The sequence below is a fragment of the Astyanax mexicanus genome, chromosome 11 (assembly GCF_023375975.1).
Source record: "Astyanax mexicanus isolate ESR-SI-001 chromosome 11, AstMex3_surface, whole genome shotgun sequence".
NCBI lineage: Eukaryota > Metazoa > Chordata > Actinopteri > Characiformes > Acestrorhamphidae > Astyanax > Astyanax mexicanus.
Window position 1 is genome coordinate 16,666,453 of NC_064418.1, and position 23,457 is coordinate 16,689,909.

Consider the following 23,457-nt stretch of genomic DNA (forward strand, 5'->3'; position numbering starts at 1 on the left):
TTTTAATGCATTAGAGATGCATAATAAAGTGAATGTTGATTTAACATAGGCTAATTTAGCTGTCAGATAATTAAGGCTGGCTAACTTGCTGGTGTGTATTACAGATTAGTCTATTTTATTCACGTTTATTAGATGAAAAAACAGCTGTTTTTTGGGTTTAAGGGATATTTATAGGGTGAACGTTTAAAAAGGTAAACAGATAAAAAGAGTGTTTGTAAAACAAACAATAAATTAGGCTAAACTAACTTATTTATTGTTAAATTTTATGACAAGGCTACAGTTTACAGTGTTTACTGCTTTAAAAAGTAAATGTTAGCTACCTATAGTAGTTTGTCACACAGCTGTGAGAAACCGAGCCGAAGCGTTTCCCGTGTTTCCAGTGTTTCTTGTGTTATCTGGAAACTGTTCAGTGGTAGGAGATTGTGAATGTGTGAGAGACCCCCTCTAGTGTAAATGCGTGGTTTTGTGTATATGTTGTATTATATGTATATGTACATTTTACCTAATATGATGACAGAGTTAAAAATTTCTCAATTCTCAAAGAAATATCATAGGTTTATACCTATATATATATTTCAACCAGTTGCTATACATATTTGATATTCTTTGTTCTATATTATATTATTTTACACTCTAACATTTTTTTATTCCTTCAATTTTATTTTTATTAATGTATGTTATATGTGAGCACCATTGGGATTGCTACTTAATTTCATGCAAAGTATTTAATTTCTGTGCAAAAGTATTTTAAAGGAATCTATCAATCTGTCTTGTTCTAGAGCTGTGGAAATTTAAAAAGAAAACTAACATCATGATGTTCTCCACATAGTCTCTTCGTTGGAGGACAAAAAAAAAACACCCCAAAATTGAAAGTTACGGTATAGGAGGATTATAGCAAAGTAGAGAAGAATAGCCTTCTCTGTTGTGGGCACTGAAATCCCCAACACACCGAAATAATAATTCACTCATTAGCCGTAAGCCGTCATCCCGTGGGACGAACTGCTGGCTGCAGTGTGTGTATTTGCTGTTTGCAGGATGGCGAACTCCTGGAGAGCCAGCCAGAGTGTTTCTCTCAGCATCCATCACAATATCAGGCGACGTGCCAAGTTCATTTCCATGGCCTTATTTTCATCCCGTCATACATTAGAGGGGTGATTTTCTCCTTTCATTGCTCTCCACAGCATCCTGATTCTAAATGGATCCCTCTGGTACGGTGATGGGAAACTGTGAGAGGACAATGTGGGTTCACACTCAAATCAGATGTGGTGCTCATTGAGAGAACATTGTACAGGCAAGCCTAAGCCACTCTCTCAAACAAACAGGCAGGCAGGCAGTATCTGAAGAGGCTAATAACTAATAATGATGAGCAGTGTATGTCTGCGAAGTACCGCAAGATGATTATTCCTGCATCCACAGAGCACCTTTCTCGGAAGCCTGCATATGGATGAGCGAAAAAGAAATGAAGTGCTAAATCAAACGCAAAAAAAAACAAAAACAAAGTGCTTGAAGAGTACTTGAAGTGTTCCACCGTGAAAAATGAAGCAATCCAACATTGCAGAATACAGATGCAATGTTTATAATCAGGCCTGGGACATCCTGGAGCAACATAGCATAGCATATCATATCATATTATATCAAGGATGGATTACATCAAATATTTGAGGAAGCATCAAATTTGCGAAGCGCAGCTTTCTGCCCCAAAATACAACAAAACAGAAATGGTAAAAACCTCCTCAATCATTCATGAGCCGTGCATGCTTACTAAGTACGTCCCGCATCCCCAGCCGACGGTATCAGATGAAATGGCTATCTCCTCTTAGAGGACAAGCAAATGGATGGTCTCAGATTTACCACAGAGACACCAGAATAAAGCCAGGGATCCATCATGTCCGTGTCATCTGTGTCAGGTGACAAAGATAATGGCCACCAGTGTCTCTCTGAGGAAACCATCCAAACATCTCTGAGAGGGATAACGAGGGGGTGTCCTTTCAGATCCGGTGTCCCTGTGAAAACAACTACATCCCTCTTATTTTGACCTCTGGGATGGCGCAGGGTCCCAACATGACATGAGATCAAAGCCCGGCTTCTGTCTGTCCAGGACAAACAGCGAAAGTGGGTTTTGGCATTTTGTGTTTTGAGATAGAAGAAAAGGCAGAAAAATAATAAGCTTATAAAGTAAAAAACTAACTTTTGGGATTGTTTCTGTTTCTATTTCTTTTCTTATTCTTATACTAAATGTACATATGCATCCTGTGACAGGACGTTGAGTACATGTCTGTGCATTACATTGCTAAAAAAAGGTTTTCCAGTTAAGCCTAAATACTGTTTCTTAGTTAGTAATTATTGCAGTGTGTATAGACACCGTATAGACATGGGACTAATATGTTCTCCTGCCAATAATAATGTGATCAGCACCACAGCTTGAGTTTCAGCATTTAAAGATCTGGGGCATTTCTTCACTTCTAAGCAGTTTTAGCATGCATTTCAGTTGGGGATCCATTAATCCTTCTGAAATTAATTAGAACTAGCCTGGTATCTGCACATTATGGTTGTTTGTTAATGCCACCTTAGAATCCATTTCCCCTGCAGATCTCAGAACAGAGTCATTTAAAGAAGCAATTAAAATAAATAAAAGGCTTAGCTGTGAAACCCGTTAAAAGCCATTTTGTGCTTTTTCAGTATAATAATAGGGTGTTAGGAGTCCATTTCACATGCAGAACAGATTTTGGTAGTAGATGATTGGTTTTGGTGTTATTAGAGTAAAATTGTGTGTTTGTATCGCAGCCATTTATCAAATTGTTGTGAGTGGAAAGGTTGTACCTGATGATTTTAGAATGAAACTCATATTTTTAATAGGTCTGAGCTTGTCTGACCTTAACATGAATAGTGTATTATCAGCAAACTGTAGAAAGTACATACAAATGTGAATGAATTTTGCATAATTTTCCATATCTTGCACATCTCCTACTTTTTTTAAACATAAAAGTCTAATCAGAGATGCAGAACATGGTAGGTCTTTTCAGGGTAATCTCAGTAGAGTACTCAAAAAGCATGCAGACCTGAATACTAACAGTTCATAATTACGCTCAGACAGCTGAAAATAAAGCCTGCCAAATCAGAATGCTGAGTATGTCGCTGGTTCTCACAATTTCATGCCTTCTGGACCCGTATTGAGAAGTGCGGCTCTCGGAAGAATCTGTCTAAATGACATTGCCAGTAGGCAAGTTCAATAAGTATGACTGCCGTGTCCTTGCCCTTGGACGGCCTGTTTTTTTTATTGGCCCACGACTGTGGACAAAAGGCCTTGGTTCTTGGGTTGCGCTCCGTGTTTACAAGCAAAGTATCTGTGAGCACTAGTCACTGCAAGTCTCAAGTGAATCTCCTGCCAAGTTTAGGTCATCTTCGCATTGATTGGGAACACAGTCAGTGCATAGCTTGGAGTGAACCTACGCTATTGAGCGGAGAGCATACATATTCATCCCCTTTCCCGAGTCCCAGGTTTGATTGCGTGTCACAGCGCTGCTTCAGCAGAGCCCCAGTTAATTTTACATTCTAAATACAACTCGTCTCTCAGCGGGGGGTGGCAGACTTTTGACCAGAGCATTAGTGTGATAGAGTCGTTCATTTCAATGTTATAAGGTCAAACATAGGGGGCTTTTTAAAGGCAGTTCTCCCGCTGAGTGGGAGAGCGGCGAATCGGAAGCTTGCCGTGGGCAAAGAGCAGCGGGGGACGTTCAGTATGGAAACCAGATTGCACGGTGAAGCTTATGACATTCTAAGGTTGCAGTTGATAGGAGTGGCCTTTTCCCGCTTTGATTCGAGGCCATTTGGAGGCCCATCTGAAGGTCACGGTTAGGACCTGAGGAACTGTGTTGATGTAGATGTAGCTGGTACTGGAGAAGTGGAGCCTCAGTCAATGGCTGCCAGACCTCTTGAGAAATTCTTATTTCTTCTTGGACGGAAAACTGGATGGAAAGTATTCAGTGATAACCTTGAAGGAAAAGAAAGGAGGAGAACAGATAGTGTCAGACTGTAAAACAGACATTCCCTGTGATGATTGATGATGTGTGGGGCTTCAGAATGAACGGATTGATTTAACGAAATGTTATTTGTCTGAAACAATGCTAAAACTGTCACTAGTATGATTGGTGAGATGAGACATGGCACAGCTAATAGGCAATAAACTAATGGTGCTTTACTGCCACAGATTCTAGGCCTAGGCCTATTTTTGTGTGGAGCATACATTGTCCCAGAAGTAATTGCAATAAACAATATTATTGCTATTTTAAGACCATTTTATGCCCCTGATAAGATAATTTAACACATAATAATACAACTATGTCGTTTTAAAGAAAAAGAAAAAAACATTTGGGACATTCATGTAAAAGTGCTCTTTTTTTACTATTTTTCATAGTAAAAAAGAACACTTTTACATGAATGTCCAAAATGGAAAATAATTACTGTGTACAAATCTGTATAGTGCACAATAAGTCTATTATGTAAATATTAATATGAATAAAATTAAATAAAACAAAAACAGAGTTTTATGGTTTACATACCAGCTCAGTTTTATTTATAGACTTTCTTCTATAAGTAAAATTATTGAGGTTGTGTAAATATATTTTACGATTAAACAATAAAGTAGTTATCGTGACATGCCTAGTTATGTCTAGTAAATATAGTTGCACTGAACTCTGTACTAAATTACTCTTGCATGTTATTGGCTCTGATGATAGATTTAAATGGTTTGGTATTGTTGTTGGCTCTTTAAATAAATCTAATTTCAAGGGTTTCATCTGAAACAAAGTTGTTGCCTGTATGATTTGTGATGCAAGACATGGTACAAATAATAGGCAGTCCTTGGCAGTTATGTAGGTTAAACATGCTTAGTAAGCTAAGTAGCATGTACTTATTAAGCTAAGTAACATTTCTTAAAATTGTGTGTTTTTTTTTTTTTTTTTTCAAAAATAGTGTATTATCCATGCCTTCTATCCATGGCTAATATTAATTGTGCATGTTTGGCAGGTTAGAACACAAAATATCACTGCAAGCTTTGCTGCAGACATGCTTGCGTTGTTATCCAACACTTTTTTCTAATGTTATTCCAGACGTGAGTAGCTTCCTTCTTTCTGTTTTGCAATGCATTGTGGGGAAATAGAGTCCATTATGATCACACTAAAAAAAATGTTAAAATGTGCTGGTGACCATTTAAAAAAGTGTCTAAAAACCTAGACCCAAATCATTTTAGATGTTTCTACAAACACAAGAAATTAGTGTTTTAAAGGGGATATATTGGACCTCTTTACACACAAGTTAGAATAGGTCTATGGGCTATACCACAAAACATGTTCATTAAGTTCTTTGTACAAATTCATTCTCACATAAAGAGATCTCACCAGCTCTTTTCTTACCAGTTTCACTCCCTTTTAGAATGAGCCATTTAGAGGCTCTGACACTTTTATGCAAATGAGCTGTTGCTGGCCACGCAATGGTTCTCAACCAAAAATGGCAAAATGGTGGATATTCAATCAGTTTAGTGGGTGGGGCTCTGGTGGAGATTGACAGGTGGTCACTGAGTGGTTCTTTTCAGGTTTCCTAATTGTGACATCACCATAAGGGAGAAGCCAAACGGCTCATAGAAGCATATATTTTCTGACAACAACAGTCAAGATTAAAGTGAAAATACAAAAGCATGCTAAAATGGAGTTTTGCACAATATGTCCCCTTTAAAGTCTGAATAGTAAGTTTCTGGATAGGGCTGATAGAGAAAAATTTCATTCTTAAAACAAGCAGAACAAGATCTACTGAAATAATTAAGATCAGAATGGGAATTTACAAATTAAAGTGTACTTTAGATTATTTATGTTGCAAAGTGGTATATTTAAATAGTCACAAAACATATTTTACAATACAATTGCTGCTCCATTTATGCTAAGTGTGATCCCTTTTGGCTCATTTTAATTAAATGTCTGTATAAATCTTTCAAAAATTTAAAATGTTCTTTATAGGCTTGTCTAAATTTCATAAACATTTAAAACAAGACTTAAACATTCACGATGACTGTTACTTTAAATGAATCTTTAAAATTTGATGATGCCATTAAGCCAAATAAATAATTCTTGCAGCCTTAAGATGACAAAATCAGTCATCACTCTTTAATAATGGTGTGTATAATTAGGCTCTTGCACAGTTGAGAGAGTGGTGTAAGAAACTGGGGATGTATTAAAGCAGAAATGTAGGAAAATAAAAATACAAGCACCAGAATCTTTACAGACTATCTGATGTTTCATTTGTAAATAATAAAATAAATTTCCACACAAACTCATATATTTTAAATATAGAACATCTTAAACATACATAGTTTTAAGTCTAGTGTATAGATGAAGGTCTCGTACCAGATGAATGCACTGTTTAATCAGATTAATATGGTTTATTAGTTTTTTTTTTATATTGAATTTTTTATTCCCTTTTACATCTAGCTGACAGCAGCTACATGATGCAGTTACTTTGAGTGAAACTCCACTGTGGAGTAAATAATTAATCTATGATGCAAAGATACAGTGCTGGGAACAGTATTTGCCTCATACTTGCATTTCTCAGATTAACAAACACAGTTTAATAACAGATTAAGACAACCTGAGTAAATAAAAAAGTTTTAAAATGATGATTTAATTTATTACAGTAAAATATAGAGCCAGTTTTTTTCCCTTAATAAATGAAATTGTAATTAAAAAAATGATTTTTACATTTACTATTATTATTAATTTTGTCCAATATTAAAGTCTGTTTGATAATGGGAAAGTATGACAAAACTAAATCTGTATCGGAACATTTTTCACAACACTGTACCATTTTTTGAGTATTTTTGTATTGGCTGATACTGCCGATTCCTCATTAGAATCAAGCAATCAGGAGCACTATGTAATAATGTTGATAGTGTAAAGTAGTGCAATGCAACAGTTACTTTTAAGATATATATATTTTATAATCTTAAATATATTTAAAAAATTGAGTGTAATTTTAAGAAACTATTACATTTTTCGATAAAAAATAGAGATTAGTGTTTATTATGATTTTTTTCATGGTATGGATGGTTTGCTGAGCTGCTGGGTATTGACAACGCCTTGTTGCCCTCTCTCTCTCTCTCTCTCTCTCTCTCTCTCTCTCATTCTCTCTCTCTCTTTCTATTATTCTCCACATCACGTCATATTCCGTGCTGTGGATAAGAGATAGATGACTGGATGGATGGATGAGACTCAATGTATATAATTCAGACTTACTGACCGATGAAGTTGCCGGAAACTAGAGTTATCTGTTGGTTAGGGCATGGTATACCCATACCTGTCATTATAATTACATTATTGAATTATCGTACAGTAAATATATGTAACCTCAATAATATTTGATGATTGTGATATTGTTTATTGTGTTTATTTGTATGTTTGTTAACATATAAACAGTTTTTTTATCCAGTAATGGATACTCCATACTCACAGTGTGGACTTCGATAGGTGAAAAAAAAGTATACATTTCACAAACTATGATTATTTAGAAAATATATTGTCATTAAAAGGGTATTATTGCCTTTTCATTCTAATCTATTATCCTAATATGACAATAATGTAGTTTATCACAATTTATCAATTTATCTGTCACGGAGTGACCCAGGCAGGTAGACGAGGAAAGCGGACACAAGTGCAGGTAAGGGCGAAATAAATAAATAATTTATTAAATAAATAACAAAGAAACAAGGAAACGAGGAACAAGTAAACATGAAACAAAGAAACACAAATAACCAATAACAAACGAGCGATGATAATAATAAACAAACAGGGAATATATATATATATAAGGGAAATAAACTAGAAAATAAATAAGGAAATAAACTATAAACGTGAAAACAAGAAATAAACGAGAAACAAATGACTAAGGTTATATACAGGGAACATAGAGCTAAACAAGAAACTAAACTAGACAAGGAGAACTAAACTAAGCAGGGCAAAGGAGTAAACAATGGAAATAAACAGGAAACCAGAAATATACACGAGATAAACAGAGGTAAAAACAGAGCAAGGACTTGGGCTATGAAACGCGGTGAAACAACAGAGAGACAAAACAACAGGGGAAAGTGCAAAGACCGACAGAGACAAAGTGGCAGAGGAGGGCTATTTATAGTAACATAAAACACACTAGAATTGGAAACACCTGGGGAAGGGGCGGAGCTACAAATGAGAAACACATGGTGGAAATCTACTGACAGGAGACACAGAGAGGCACAGGTCACGTGGGGAAGACACACAGAGACATGAGACAGGGCTAAGACGTGACAGAAGCCTCCCCCTAAACGCGCAGCTCCCGAGGCGCGTAAAAACGAACCCCGGGGGCTGGCGGCAGGGAGGGGCCGGGGAAAACAGGAGTCGAGACTGGGGACTGAAACGGAGACAGGACAGAGGACAGAGACTGGATGGGAGACCGGACCGGGCTTGGAAACTGAACAGGAGACGGAGACTGAACAGGAGACAGAGACTGAGACTGGACATTAGACAAGGACGCAGACTGGAAAGGGCTTGGAAACAGAACAGGGGACGGAGGCTGGACAGGGAACTGGACGGTGGACGGAGACTGGACGGGGAACTGGACAGGAGACGGAGACTGGACGGAGAACTGGACAGGAGACGGAGACTGGACGGAGAACTGGACAGGAGACGGAGACTGGACGGGACTAGACATGGGAACAGGGACGAGGACATTAACAGGGACAGAAACTAACTCTGTAACTGGGACGGGAACAGAGACAGACACAGGTACAGGGACAGAGACAGGGACCAAAACGGGGAGAGACACAGGGACCAGAAACACGGGAGGGTGCCCAGGACTGGCAAATGTCTGAGGGGAAGTCCAAGGAGCCAGCCTGGGCACAGTACTGGGGACAAAGTCCGGGGACCTCTGTGCCTGCCTGGGTATGTGGGACCCGGAGCCAAACACTGTCCTGGGAGCAGAAACCGGTGGGGTGGCGACTCGTGCAGTGGGAGCTTGTCCTGACGGCGCGGCGACTCTGGCAGCGGGAGCTGGTGCTGGCGGCGCGGCGACTCTGGCAGCGGGAGCTGGTGCTGGCGGCGTGGCGACCCTGGCAGCGGGAGCTGGTGCTGGTGGCGCGGCGACTCTGGCAGCGGGAGCTGACACGGAGGCTTGAACAGCTGGAGCAGACACGGAGGCTTGAACAGCTGGAGCAGACACGGAGGCTTGAACAGCTGGAGCAGACGCGGAGGCTTGAACAGCTGGAGCAGACACAGAGGCTTGAACAGCTGGAGCAGACACGGAGGCTGGAGCAGCTTCAGCAGACACGGAGGCTTGAGCAGCTTCTGCAGACACGGAGGCTTGAGCAGCTTCTGCAGACACGGAGGCTTGAGCAGCTTCTGCAGACACGGAGCCTTGAGCAGCTTCTGCAGACACGGAGGCTTGTGCAGCTTCTGCAGACACGGAGGCTTGTGCAGCTTCTGCAGACACGGAGGCTTGAGCAGCTTCTGCAGACACGGAGGCTGGAGCAGCTTCTGCAGACACGGCAGGAGTCCGGGGGCGTGGCTCAGCAGCCGAGAGATTTTCGGAGCTGGGCGCGTAGTGATCCAGTGCTGCTGCTGTGAGGCCTGAAGCCGCGGGTGAAACAAAACCCCGGACTGGATCTGCAGCCTCGCTGGTAGAGTCAAGCACGGAAAGCGCGGGGCCGCCGATAAAGTCCAGCGTGGAGAGTCCCAGAGCGCGGCTGAGCGGCCGCGGAGATAGTCCCGGAGAGAGGCTGGATTGCAGCGGCGGAATCCAGCTCTGCAGCCGCCATGAAAGCCAGCTTCTCAGCCTGAGGTGCTGGCGCTGCAGCTGTGAGGCTCAAAGCTGCGGTTGCCGCAAAAACCCGGACTGGATTAATACTCTCTCCGGCAGAGTCAAGCGCGGGGAGAGTCTCTAGTCGCGGCTGGCTCGCCAGGTGGGAGGTCCTGTAGCGCGGTTCAGCTGCTACCGCGGAAATCTCGGAGCGCGGTTCGGCTGCCACCGCGATAGTCACGGAGCGCGGTTTCACAGCCGCCGCGGAAGTCACAGAGTGCGCCTTTGCCGGTGGAGAGGACAGTGTCTTGGCCGCGGGAGGAGCTAGCTTTGGAGGCGCTGGGGAAGCTAACGCCTTAGCCACCGGGGAAGCTAGCACTGGAACTGCCGGTGAGAAGAGAGCCTTGGCCGCAGGGGAACGGATGGGAGTCGGGACGGTCTCTGGAGCTGTGCGGCCGAGAGCCGAGTAGAGCACCGCCCCTGGGGGAAACGGTAACGGAACACGGGCCGGTGCGGGGTAGAGCTCCTCCTCTTCTTCGGAGCTGCTGGGAGCGCACCCGAGAAAGTCCCATGGGTCGCGCTTGACCCACCTCTGGTCCTCGTAGGCTCCGCGTAGTCCAGGGTGAGGACCGAGGCTCACCGCGCCAACCCGTATCGCCCCCCCAAGAAAATCCTCCCCGAAAATGGGGTCTTTTTCCGGCTGGCGGGACCCCTTAGAACGCTTACCCCGAGGCCTGCGGCGTCCATGAGGCCTCGAGGTTTCCTGCGCCGGGATCCCGCCTGGAGTACGGCGAATCGCCATCCTGGTGCCAGTCCAGGCAGAACCTGCTGTGTCCATGTTGAAGGTCGGTCTTTCTGTCACGGACTGACCCAGGCAGGTAGACGAGGAAAGCGGACACAAGTGCAGGTAAGGGCGAAATAAATAAATAATTTATTAAATAAATAACAAAGAAACAAGGAAACGAGGAACAAGTAAACATGAAACAAAGAAACACAAATAACCAATAACAAACGAGCGATGATAATAATAAACAAACAGGGAATATATATATATATAAGGGAAATAAACTAGAAAATAAATAAGGAAATAAACTATAAAGGTGAAAACAAGAAATAAACGAGAAACAAATGACTAAGGTTATATACAGGGAACATAGAGCTAAACAAGAAACTAAACTAGACAAGGAGAACTAAACTAAGCAGGGCAAAGGAGTAAACAATGGAAATAAACAGGAAACCAGAAATATACACGAGATAAACAGAGGTAAACACAGAGCAAGGACTTGGGCTATGAAATGCGGTGAAACAACAGAGAGACAAAACAACAGGGGAAAGTGCAAAGACCGACAGAGACAAAGTGGCAGAGGAGGGCTATTTATAGTAACATAAAACACACTAGAATTGGAAACACCTGGGGAAGGGGCGGAGCTACAAATGAGAAACATGGTGGAAATCTACTGACAGGAGACACAGAGAGGCACAGGTCACGTGGGGAAGACACACAGAGACATGAGACAGGGCTAAGACGTGACATTATCGTCCACAATTAAATCTTATTGTGGCAGGCCCACCCAATAACAGTATTGGTATTCCTGCATTCAAATTTCAAATGTTAGTTTCAAAATGTCTCTAATGTTAATGTTAATTTCAAAATAAACAGTCTCATTTTTAATAAAATGTAATAAATGTTATAAGCATATCCAGGACCAGGATGTGATTAAAGGGTACAGAGTGTTCCCATTTAGCACAGTCAGACTTGTTTCTGCTTTTTTAATATGCAAATACATTTAAATGAAGTCACATTATGAGTTTTGAGAGTTTTGTATTTAATTTTAACATCACTTCTGCTGCTGGAATCAGTGTCTTGTGTGTGAAGGTATATTTTGATGATTCTAACTGGTTTGCACAGCCCATTAATTTACTGGTGTATGGATAATGATAGTGATTCATTTCTCTGCAGGGAACACATTTTTGGACTGGTTTTAACTTATGGGTAAATAATGTCTTGTGCACAGTTAGGGTTGGGCAATATGGGCAAAATGTATATATTTATATATATATTTCTTAAAGCTGATGTTCGCAAGTTTTTGGTATTTAGGGCTCTCTCTGGTGAAAATGGGTAATTGCACTGAGGATGCAGAAGAATCATTTTAAACTAGGCGGGTGTAATGTGGTCTCCTTTCAGAGCGGATGAATCTGATTCCAGGTTATGTTCAGTCAGAGAGAGAGAGAGAGAGAGAGAGAGAGAGAGAAATTCAGAAAGTCAGACATTTTATTTCATCTACACACTTTGTTTTTACTATGAGTGAATGAGTTAGTGAGCTCTGAGATTCCCCTTCTGAAGTCTCCATTGCTCCACCAGCCTCTCATGTTCAGTAAAACTGTGCCGGATCCTCTTTTAGAGGCTGTATATGTGACGTAAGTATTTAAAGACGCGTGACGTGGCCAAAAGAGGAACTCCCGCGAAAAGCGACCTGACACCCCAGTTTTTACAATAAATATATTAGGCTTAGCAGAGATGGTCGTTCCAGCACACTGGTACCATTAAACACAATATTTCCCTGCATTCAGTTTAGAAACAAAATAATAGTTTAGAAACAAATACTGCCACTTTAATTTCAGTCAATAAAATGTAAATGTAATATCGATGTGATAAAATAAAAGTACAGTAAAATAAATATAATAAAAATAAAAAAGCTACAGAAAAACTGCCAAAAATGCCCACACTGAATGCCTGAACCTACCTGTGAACAACTACATGATGCTTAACTGAAGTCAGCAGCATGTTCACAGTGTGGGATTATTACCCTCTTCTATTTGCACTTGTTACAGCACTCAGACAGTTTTTGATTGTTTCATAACTCTTCTGAAATGTTCAAGTTAATTATATCTTATTATATCTTGTTAACATTTTGCAGTATGGTTACATAGGGCTGGGTAATGTTTTAAAATGTTTAATACTGTTACAATATGTTAAGTTCGACACTGATACCCAAAACGATATATTTTTCAATACATTTTTCTAAATTGTAATCAAATAATTATTCTAACATAATGTATTTGTTTAACAGCCGACCTAGATATTTGTTTGGTTCCATATTTGGATCTTGTTGGAAAACACTAACAAAAACAACAGCATTACAAATATTTTCTCTAAGCTTATTGCTAAAGGCAGTTCAGTATTTTAAAGAAATATTAGCATTAGATTAGCAAAATTCTGTTAGATTTATATTAGTGGTGTCAGTCACTTAAAAATTAATAATATATACTGAATATATATATATATATATATATATATATCTTTTTTTTTTAATGCTGGTAGTTGTATTTTTGAGAGGGGACAGTAATAATAGTGTAGTGTGGTTAATGCCTTGCATAGTAGAACATCTCAGGGCAGAGAGATTGTGGGACTGCCAGAGTGAGCGAGCGATTTCAGCACAGTGGCGGTGTGGTGACACTCTCCGCTTGTGTGCGCCAGGGTGCCGTCATGGTTTTGTTTAGCTCGCTTTGTTCGTTGTCTGCGTTTGATGCGTTTCGCGCAAATTTTAATAAATTAACACTAGGGGTATATTTTAAATATAGTAGGTAGGGCTGTACAGTTATACACACACATATATATACAATGCTGTTGAACAATAGCTGCTGCTTTTCCTTCACACTATGAAGCTCCAGCTCCTCCCAAATCACCTCAAATCACCACCTCAGTTGATCAGGTTTAGATCAGGGGATTGTGAAGGTTAACTGTAGAGGTTTACATGTTTACTGTGTAATTTCATGTGTCCCTTAAATGTTTTCATGTATTGAATAGCAATCTACAATGTAAAAATATAAATTAAATAAAGAAATAAAGAAAAACATTGGATGAGAATGTGTGTCCAAACTTTTGACTGGTACTCTACATCATCTACATATTTTGTCACTGACTGACGTTTATTAAAGGGCACATTAAACTAATTGTCAAACTAATTTGTCAGAAGTTTTTGAGTGCGGACATCTGTTGTGGGTATTTTCTATAGCTTTTCTTTGTTCATATCAATTATGGAATTGTATCGTATTGACGGAAATGAAGAAATATGATTATATGAAATATGACATTTTTAGCCACATTGTTCTGCCCTAATAGTCAGAGTTTAAATCTGTATTAGCAGATACTTGACAATCTGGCATCGTTAACAGAAGGGAAACAGTGGTAACGGTGCATCCCTAATTGAGACAGTTTTGTCAGATTTCCATTTCAGTCAGTGCAGATGGGTTTTGAACAGCAGCAGATTAATTAGCATCTGTGATTAACTAGCGCTGAGATTTGTTTAGACTCCCAAACTTAAAGGAGACTTGTATGTTGAAAACGTAATTCTTTTTTTATTTAATTAAATCACACCAAAGTTATTTCTGTATTAATTAAGTCGATTCTACACCGATTTTCACATTTTGTTAGACTATAATTTGCAAGTAGTGATGTAACTCACACTGCGTTGCCTCCCTGACACAAGACACCAGCTCCCGCCTTAGACGAACATTTTATTCTCACAAAAAATGTAATCATAAAACATTATTTTAGTAACGTTAACAATGTTGAAAATCAATCAACAATGTGTGACGGCTATTTTTTCTAGATTTTAATGTTGTACACTACTAAGGATACCTACATCGAAGTGAACAAGGGTGTTGCCATGTTTTCCTGACCTAATCAGTGTACGGATGCTATATCATTTTACACCACTGGGAGCTGCTGGATCCTGTAGGCATAGTGAAGAAGCACTATGTCTTCAATAGGTGGTGCCATGTACCACATAAAATCAGTTCGGTCAGTAAGCACAACCAGAATTAATATATAAGGCGCACCGGATTATAGGGTGCACTGTTGATTTTTGAGCAAATTAATTAAAGAATTTTAAGTGCGCCTTATAGTCCGAAAAATATGGTAAATGTGTGGTTCTATAAGTAATACAGTCGGTATTTAAACGGGTATTACTGCCTGGTTCTGTTACAGTGCTCTTTAGAATGAAATATGCAAATGACCCCTGTTCTGGTTGGCTGCCCTCTTATTCAGTACAGTCAATACAAATTCATCTCAGTAGTGATGAACGTACTGGCTTACTTTCTGTACTGTGCTTTATGTGGATGATTCTCATGAAGACCTTCACATTAACATAAAAAAGTTTTTCACCTCATTGCAGCATTTTTTCAAGTTGAGAAGCTAAAATAGAATGTGTATTTTACTATATTGATAATTTTTTCATATATTTTTTTTTAAAAGAATTTTATTATCATTTGAATCTTATATGATCCAGAATAATTCTCATTACCGTTACAGTAAATGACGAAGCTAGATCAACGGTTCAAAACATTTTTTGATGATTAATTTCATATTTCCACAACATATTCCATCAACTTAACAGCACAGTCCTTGACAATTACTTTGATCTTTTTTATTTATTTATTTATAGTTAAGCAACTCTCATTACCGATACAACATTTGTAAAATATATTTAATTTTTTTTTAATTAATGGAAATGATTTTAGAATATGTTTGATCAAAAACTCATGTGGACAACAGGTGAGGGATATACTATAGTAAAATGAAGAAAAGTTATGATAAGATGTGAAACATTTAAAAAAAAATTACATTTTAGATCCATAACGGTAATGAGAACACAATAAAACGGTAATGAGAATAAATGTAACGGTATTGAAACTTAGTTAAGGCAATTGTGTAACAAAACATGGAACCAGAAGAATAAGCAAATTTCAAGAAACTCTAGCCTTGGCTGCTGCCTTCTTGCGTTCAATCTCTGTCAGTCTTCAAAAAATGAATATAATCATTAGACTAATCAACAGAGTATAAACATCAATGACATTGTTAAATATATATATATATATATATATATATATATATATATATATATATATATATATATACTCAGCCAAGGCTAGAGTTTCTTGAAATTTGCTTGTTTTTCTGGTTCCATGTTTTGTTACACAATTGCCTTAACTAAGTTTCATTACCATTACATTTTTATATATATATATATATATATATATATATATATATATATATATATATATATATATATGTAATGAATTACCATAAATGATCAAATAAACTCTGTTAAACAACTCTTTTAGCAGTCTTACATAAGAATCTCATTACCAGCTCAATGGTTCTTATTACAGTTATGGCCCTCACAATGCATGGTAATGAGAATATTGAGTAACGGTAATGAGATGCTCTTGGCTAATTTCACAAATAACTTAAAATGCTAATATGCTAACAACCTATACCTTTGCCAGATGTCAAAGCCTTATATTGTGATAATATTCATGAAATAATTTATTTTTATATTTTTAAAAGTAATGAGTATTAAACCATAACGGTAATGATAATAGACAGTGTAACTGAGGACAGTTTTAGCAATATTAACACAGATTTCTCGAAGGGAGAGAAGAGTGACCAACTGACCTTATCTCCATTTTTAAGCTTGTCTCTGAAGTGATGCATCATGGGATAGCTGATCAAATTGAAGGCACAGTGTAATTTTTATAGGGGGTGAAATCATGAAATGGTAATGAGAAAAAATTTGTTCGGACACAGTTATTTTGTTTAAAATCAAGTACATTTTTTTGTTCAACACAAAAAATATTTATATTATGTATAAATATAGATATTTTAAATGACTTTACCCTATTTTATTTATTTTATATGCTTAATAATTTTTATATGGTTTAACTTAAAATTAGAAAGAAGAGATACGGACACATAACGGTAATGAGAATTTCCATATATTTTTTATTTAAATTATATAAAAATAATTTTATATGATGATGAAAACAATTGATCCTTACAGTACTCCCCATTTGCTTTACACACAATATCAGATTTTTTATGAATTAAGTATTGATTAAAAAAATTGTCATGGACATGTTCCCTGCAGCTTCATGAGCTATTTAAGTTATTATTGTAAAAAAATATATATATTTTCTCTATAATATGGTTGCTATAAAATCAATTCTTGCCTGTGTTACTGGATAAATCAATGTGAGCACGCAGTCCGTTGGAAGGTCAGTCCGGCCGATCACGTGGTGTGTAGTACAGCTGGCACAGATGTTGACTGTCAGTAGACTGATCAGGAATAAGCTTTCCTCAGAGGCCTGCATGGCACTTGTTCATCTGCTCCTTATAACCTTTTAACAACTATAATCTATCACTAAAAGAGGTTCTGACGTTATATAATCAGATAATACCAACCCAAATCCTACAGTTGTTGGATTCAGATCATACCAAACCAAATCTTTTGAAAATCAGAGTTTAAACAGACCAATACCAGGCAACATTTATATATTTATTAGGTATAAATATATATTTTCCCTGCATTGTATATATAATACAGAAGGAACACATAAGGAATCATGTAGTAAATCAAGTGTTTAACAAACCAAATTGTCACTTATCTGGGTTGCTGTTAGGGCTGTAAACTTCGCGGTCTTGATGAGAGCCAGTTTCATCATAACATTTTTAATGGTCTTTTCAACTGCACTTGAGGATACTTTTAAAGTCCTTGATATTTTTTAGAATGACTGACCTTCATTTTTTTAAAGTATTTATTTTATTGATTTAGTTGAGTAGTTCTTGCCATAATATAGATTAGAAAATTATTCAACTAGTGCTATTCACAGTATACAAACGCCACCTCTTCAAAACACTTCACAACTGATGCTCTCAAACACATTAAGAGGTCAAGTGATTAAGGGTGTTTTCAAACCAATATTATTTGGTCCGGTTAAAACAGACTTTATTTCATTTGTACCCTTAGTGTGGTTCGATTGACCAGTGAGAAAACAATATTAGCACTCAGGTGCGGATCAAAACATTGTGAGAACGTGATGCGGTCTCGAGCTGACCCAGCTATTAAAAATATTCCTTTTATTTGAGCTAAACTGCTGATATGACACATTCTAATTTGATATATAAGCCAGATATTGCTAATTACCACACGTATGAACAAACACTGTCTGTGTTTTATGCTGTTACACACTCTGTCTGTGCTGCGATCACTGCACGCAGTTGTGCAACTCAGTTTACTTTGTATACATCTGCGCTGCATGTCTCATTGAAAACACTGTGTTTGAAAGCTCAGCGTTTTAGCAATCAGTGTTAAAGCAGCTTCATACTGCATATATATATACCCACTGAAACACATAATCTTTTCGTTATATTTACTTCCTTGCTCCTGTGCCAGACAGCTCTGACCAATCAGAAGAGACAGTGCTTGCGTAGTTTATTGGTGCATATTTTGGTGCGTTTAGATGCGTTTTTTATGCATGTGTGAAACCAAACCAAACAGAGGCGGAAAATGGACCATAGAAACACTACAATGTGAATACAACCTAACTCTTAGGCACAGCTGTTCACCTTATTAAGCTGACAGAGAAAAAAATCTCTACATATTTTATCATCCTCCTATTGTCGTTCTGAATTTTTAATCACATATGGATTGTTTCATGTAAATGTAATGCAGATTGGTCAATATGAGCAAGATTTATTCAGTTCTATGGCTCAACCCCTCTTTTGTACCCTTTAACCCTTGTTTTTGAGTGTAAGCTTGTTTTTGAGTTACTGAGACTAATATTTGCGATCTCATGGTTGTTGAGCAGAAATTTTTTGAAAAACATTTAAACTACACATTAAAATGTGGCAATATAGTTGTTATCATATTTTTTAACATGGAAAATACTTTATTTATGCGTTTCTTTGGTTGCTTGTGTCGTCATCTTGCCAGCGATTTTCATAGCCCTATTGTTTTGATTTGATGTGCCATATCACCCACCCATTTTGTTACAGTAGTGTATTCTTTAAATATTTTTTTTTTTAATTCAATGTTTTGTCATATCACCAATCATATAATTATCGTGAAAATACCATAACATATTGTGATATTATTTTACGGCCATATCACCCACCCCTAATTGGACCTGTATCTGGGTTTCAGTTAATTGTCACTGAATTGCCCAGCTTTATGTGATAGATGCAGAGACGCACAGTACTTGATGCAGATTCTTTTGTTTTTGCTCTGCTTTAAGCCCTAATGCAGACTGAAACTCAGGGCTGAATTCTTCTCTGAAAGTAATATCCTTTGAGAATTACTGACACTAAAATGAGTAAAAGCTCACATACTGTATCCTCTCTTCTAGGCTTTTTTTCTTTAAACGCTCCTTGCTGTCGAATGCTGAACGCTGTTCTGCTCTCCTTTGTGTGCCAGACGTCTTGCAGCAGTTCTACTTTCTGCTGTCGTTCTGAATGCAGGAAGAGAAGAAAAACTGTTTCTCATTCAGACGTCTTTAATAGTACACGGGATTCTTTTAAAGCCAGAGGTACCTGCTGACCTCCTGTTCCGTGAGTGCTGGTCCAGAATTTAATGCCTGACCTAAGGGACATGAAATGAGTTATTTGAGGACACTACTGCATGTGATTTGAGTGTAGTACTACTTACAGGCCAGGACTTCACAGCAACAAAACTAATTTTTGCAATCTTAGGCCTGTGTATCAGCACCTCCGCTGGGCTGTAGAGGATTAGCCATGATTGTTTAAACCCATAAGAGGTGGGTTAGAAATGTGATGCTAACAGACACAGCAGCCTTAGCTATACTGGAGGAAGATGCTGTTTTTCTGAGCTGGATTACTTGTTGAGTTGATGACAGGCTGAAGTCACTGTATAAGTTCTGCACTGTGTAAGTCTTCTTATTATCCTGTGGCTATAGGGATCTCATTTTGTTTCTTAAACAAAAAAGTGCCACTAATATTTTTTCAACATTTTTAGCCAAATATTCAATATATTCCTGGGGTATTGTGGTCCAATTCCATAAGCAAGACAGTGTATTACAGTTTTCAATTTCAATTTTAGGAAACTTGCCATAGTACAAAATACACTATCATATACATAGAATCTGTGTGTATGTACTATTAAAATTTGATTGAAAAAATCATTGTTAGAGAGAAGGGACTTTACACTGTACAATCAATTTGCATTTACAAAATAATAAATTGCAATGTGTTGCAGCAGGTCTTCATTAGGAAACATAAAATGGCATTTCGATACAAACTACACTAGAATAAATATATACATATATATAAATATATATAGTACCAGTCAAAAGTTTGGACACATCTTAAATTCAGTGTTTTATTTATTTTTCTGCATTGTAGATTATGAAGAACTATGAAGTAAAACATGGTATTATTTAGTAAACAAAAAAGCGTTAAACAAACCAGAATATGTTTTATATTTTAAATTCGTTTAGCACCTTTTGCTTAGATGACAGCTTTGCACATCTTGGAGTTTTTCTTGGCATTATTATTATTAAGAGTTATTACTTGAATTTTCTTCTCTTCTTGATGTGTTTGAGAGCATCAGTTGTGTTTTTATACCTTATCAGCAGTTTAGCTCAAAGAAAATGAGTATATTTGAGTAATATTTGAGTAATGTTCTAATCCATATTATGGCAAGAACTACTCAATAAAATAAAGGAAAAAAAATAGTTTAAGAAATGAAGGTTGGTAAATCCAAAAAATGTCAAGAACTTTGAAAGTATCCTCACCAAGAGTGCAGTCGCGAAAACCATCAAAAACATTATGGTGAAACTGGCCCTCATTTGGACCGCCCCAGGAAAGGAAGAGCAGGAGTTCCTCTGTTGTCCAAACTGTTATTGGTTAGAAAAAAAGAAATCCTCTTTCAAGCTAGGGTATTTAATTTCTTTAAGAGAATATATACAAAGTGACTTGCTATAATGTGTAATATTATGTTTTGGGGGGCTCTATATATACATACGATAAAAGTATAGACCACTTCCTAAAAACCCACAGCCACATTTACAATGGAGAAATACCAGTTAAAGGCACACTATGCCATTTCATCAAGTAAGAAGCTTTTTGTTAGTAGTAGAGGTGTAGAATATATATATATATATATATATATATATATATATATATATATATATATATATATATATATATATATATATATATATATATTCTACACCTCTACCACTAAATGTGGCTGTGGGTTTTTAGGAAGTGGTCTATACTTTTATCGTTATCAAAGATACAGGAAATGACCAGCAATATCTCTTTGAGAATGGCTTTGCAGACCAAGTAATAACCTTCTAAGTTTGCCTTTTCTTTGCCTGTAATGGACTTTGGAGGCGGTCGCATTCCAATTTGAGAGAAGTTGAGGCGAGGGACCGGCCAGGGTCTTGACACATCAAATTTGTGGCCTCTCATTACTGCTGTGTTTTCATCAGATAGGTTTTGATGATGGATTCTAGAAAATTATCTTGCGACTCCATAATGAACCAGCCAGCTCTGTTCAGTCTTGGCTTAGCAATTTGTGTGGCCTAGCATTAATCACGTCTGTGCCGGACGAGTTGCTCTCATTTGGAAATTAATTATCGGAGATGCGCTTTAAGTTACGGATCAGTTCCCTTAAAGAAAGCGAGGGATGGCCCCCCGCGTTCGCAAGCACTGTATGTAAGGACTAAGGTGTTGTTGCAGGGCTAAAGGGATCAATTTGACAAATGTGGCCTTTAGAGGCCCTGTAATTCTCAGTTGAATTCCCATTACACCTATAAGCAGCCACAGGAAGAGTAAGTAGTTCAGTTTCTTAGTTGATAAATTACTTACTAGAGTGCGTGTTTGCCGGAATATGAGACTCATTACAGGGCTGTATGTTTGCTTTTTTAGAATAGCAGGCTATAACAAGCCACTGATGCAAAGAAAACTTCAGTGGAGCACAGAAAAATTCTAGGGTTTCCTTCTGTAGAAGAAAAAAGTATATATTTCCCAAACTATGTATAAATTTAAAAAGTTTTTTGTCTGTAAAAGGGTATAATTGCTTTGTTATGCTACAATAATAATTTCTGGTGACACAAAAAAATCTTATCGTGACAGTCCTTCCTGTATCGGTGCGAATCACAGGGCATCTGATTATAAGATATCATGATATGTTGCCCACGATAATGATGATATCACTATAGACAATTCTCTACGATATTTCAGGGCATCTGTGTTACTAAAGAGGATAAAATACTGCTAAATAATCAAATACCAGGATTTACGAATTTATTGGTGTCAAATTCTTCCCCACAGGTTTACAGGTCTATTAATTTGATTAGCGCCACCACATGGAGTAGTGAAGCAGTAACCCGCTAAAGGGGTTTTTAATTTGACATAAAAAAGTAAACCAAGGAAGAAAGCCACAGGCTGGAGTAAATCAGGGAAAATAGAGCATTATTTAAACTGAGTTGGGAAAAGGGAAAATTAAAAATAAGTTAAATAAATAACTTTTTAAAAAGCAAGCAAATAGCTTGTCTCCTGGCTAGAGTTAGGAGGGAAATTTAGCTAAATAGTAGAGATGAACTAAAAAAAGAACTAAAGTTTCCTAGAAAAAAAGGAGAGTGGACAAAAGCAGCCACCAACCACAAAAGAAAATAGAGAGAGAGAGGGAGATAGAGAGAGAGAGGAGGCAAAGGGCCAGATTCTGTAGTCTGGTAGCTCAGGCTATAGTAGAGGCTTGGGAGCTTCTTAGGTGTTCTGGCGTGGCTTCGGCTCATGGGTCAATAAGCTGCAGAGAGCGACAGAGAGAGAGAGAAGGGAGAAAGGAAAACAATAAGAAGTAAACAAAACACAGCTGTTGGTCAAATGGTGGTCTTGGATGTGATCTTGGTGGCTTTCCAGAACACTGGTGCTGAACCTGAACGAGCGTTCAGCACCCTGGACAGCGACGGTCGCCTGGTAGGGCTCGCTCTGTTTGACAGACGTGGTCGGTGATGAGGCGGTCTCACGCGTGAAATAGTTCCACACACTGCAGACTGTCTGAGAACTCTCCTCACTACTGCCAGCTGTATATTAATGTCCAACAATGGCTTCTTGAGGACACCAGGTGGCGCTCTGAACATTGCAGTTAAAACCATGAATATCTCAATATATCAGCCCCAAACAACATCCCTGAAAATTTATTTTAAAAACACATAGGAACAGTGTGTAAGTATATATCCAAAACACAGTTTTTTCTATATCTTTCTCATCAAAACTATTAAAGTTCTGTGTGTTGTACAGCCCTAGTTCAGATCTGCATCATGTCAGTGATGAGTTTCACATAAGAGAATCTGTGTTCTACACAGCTGGACTGTGAGCAGATCAGAGGGACAGAGATAGGATTATTACACTCATCAACACAGAATAACCTCAGAACATAATCGTTTAAGACCAGCCTGGATAGACACTCTTTCCATGATTGTAGGCAAAAAATGTAATCCAATCAGCCCAATCATCTTGTAGTGTGATGGTCCAGGCACTGGTCAGTGGGATGTTGATACTTATTGATTTGGTCGTTATCTGAATCAGCCTGTACACTGGTTTCTTCAGTCACTGACTCCTGAACAGAACAGAATTTTTTTTAAACAGCAGTGGTTTTCATCTTGGCACTCTACCATGCAGGTCATTTTTGACCAGTATCTTTCATGTGATGTCAAGAACGCTGATTGTATGTTGTTGTGAGGTTTTTTGTGACTTCTTGGATGTGTCATTGCTGTGCTCTTGGAGTAATTTTGGTCGGCTGGCCACTCCCAGACAGGTTCAGCACTGTTCCATGT

General features: G+C 38.1%; 1 protein-coding gene across 1 annotated transcript in view; it reads left to right on the forward strand.

Annotated features, from left to right (window-relative positions):
* cntnap5a (contactin associated protein family member 5a) overlaps positions 1-23,457 on the forward strand; it is a 246,642-nt gene that overhangs the window by 1,120 nt on the left and 222,065 nt on the right. The window lies entirely within an intron of this gene.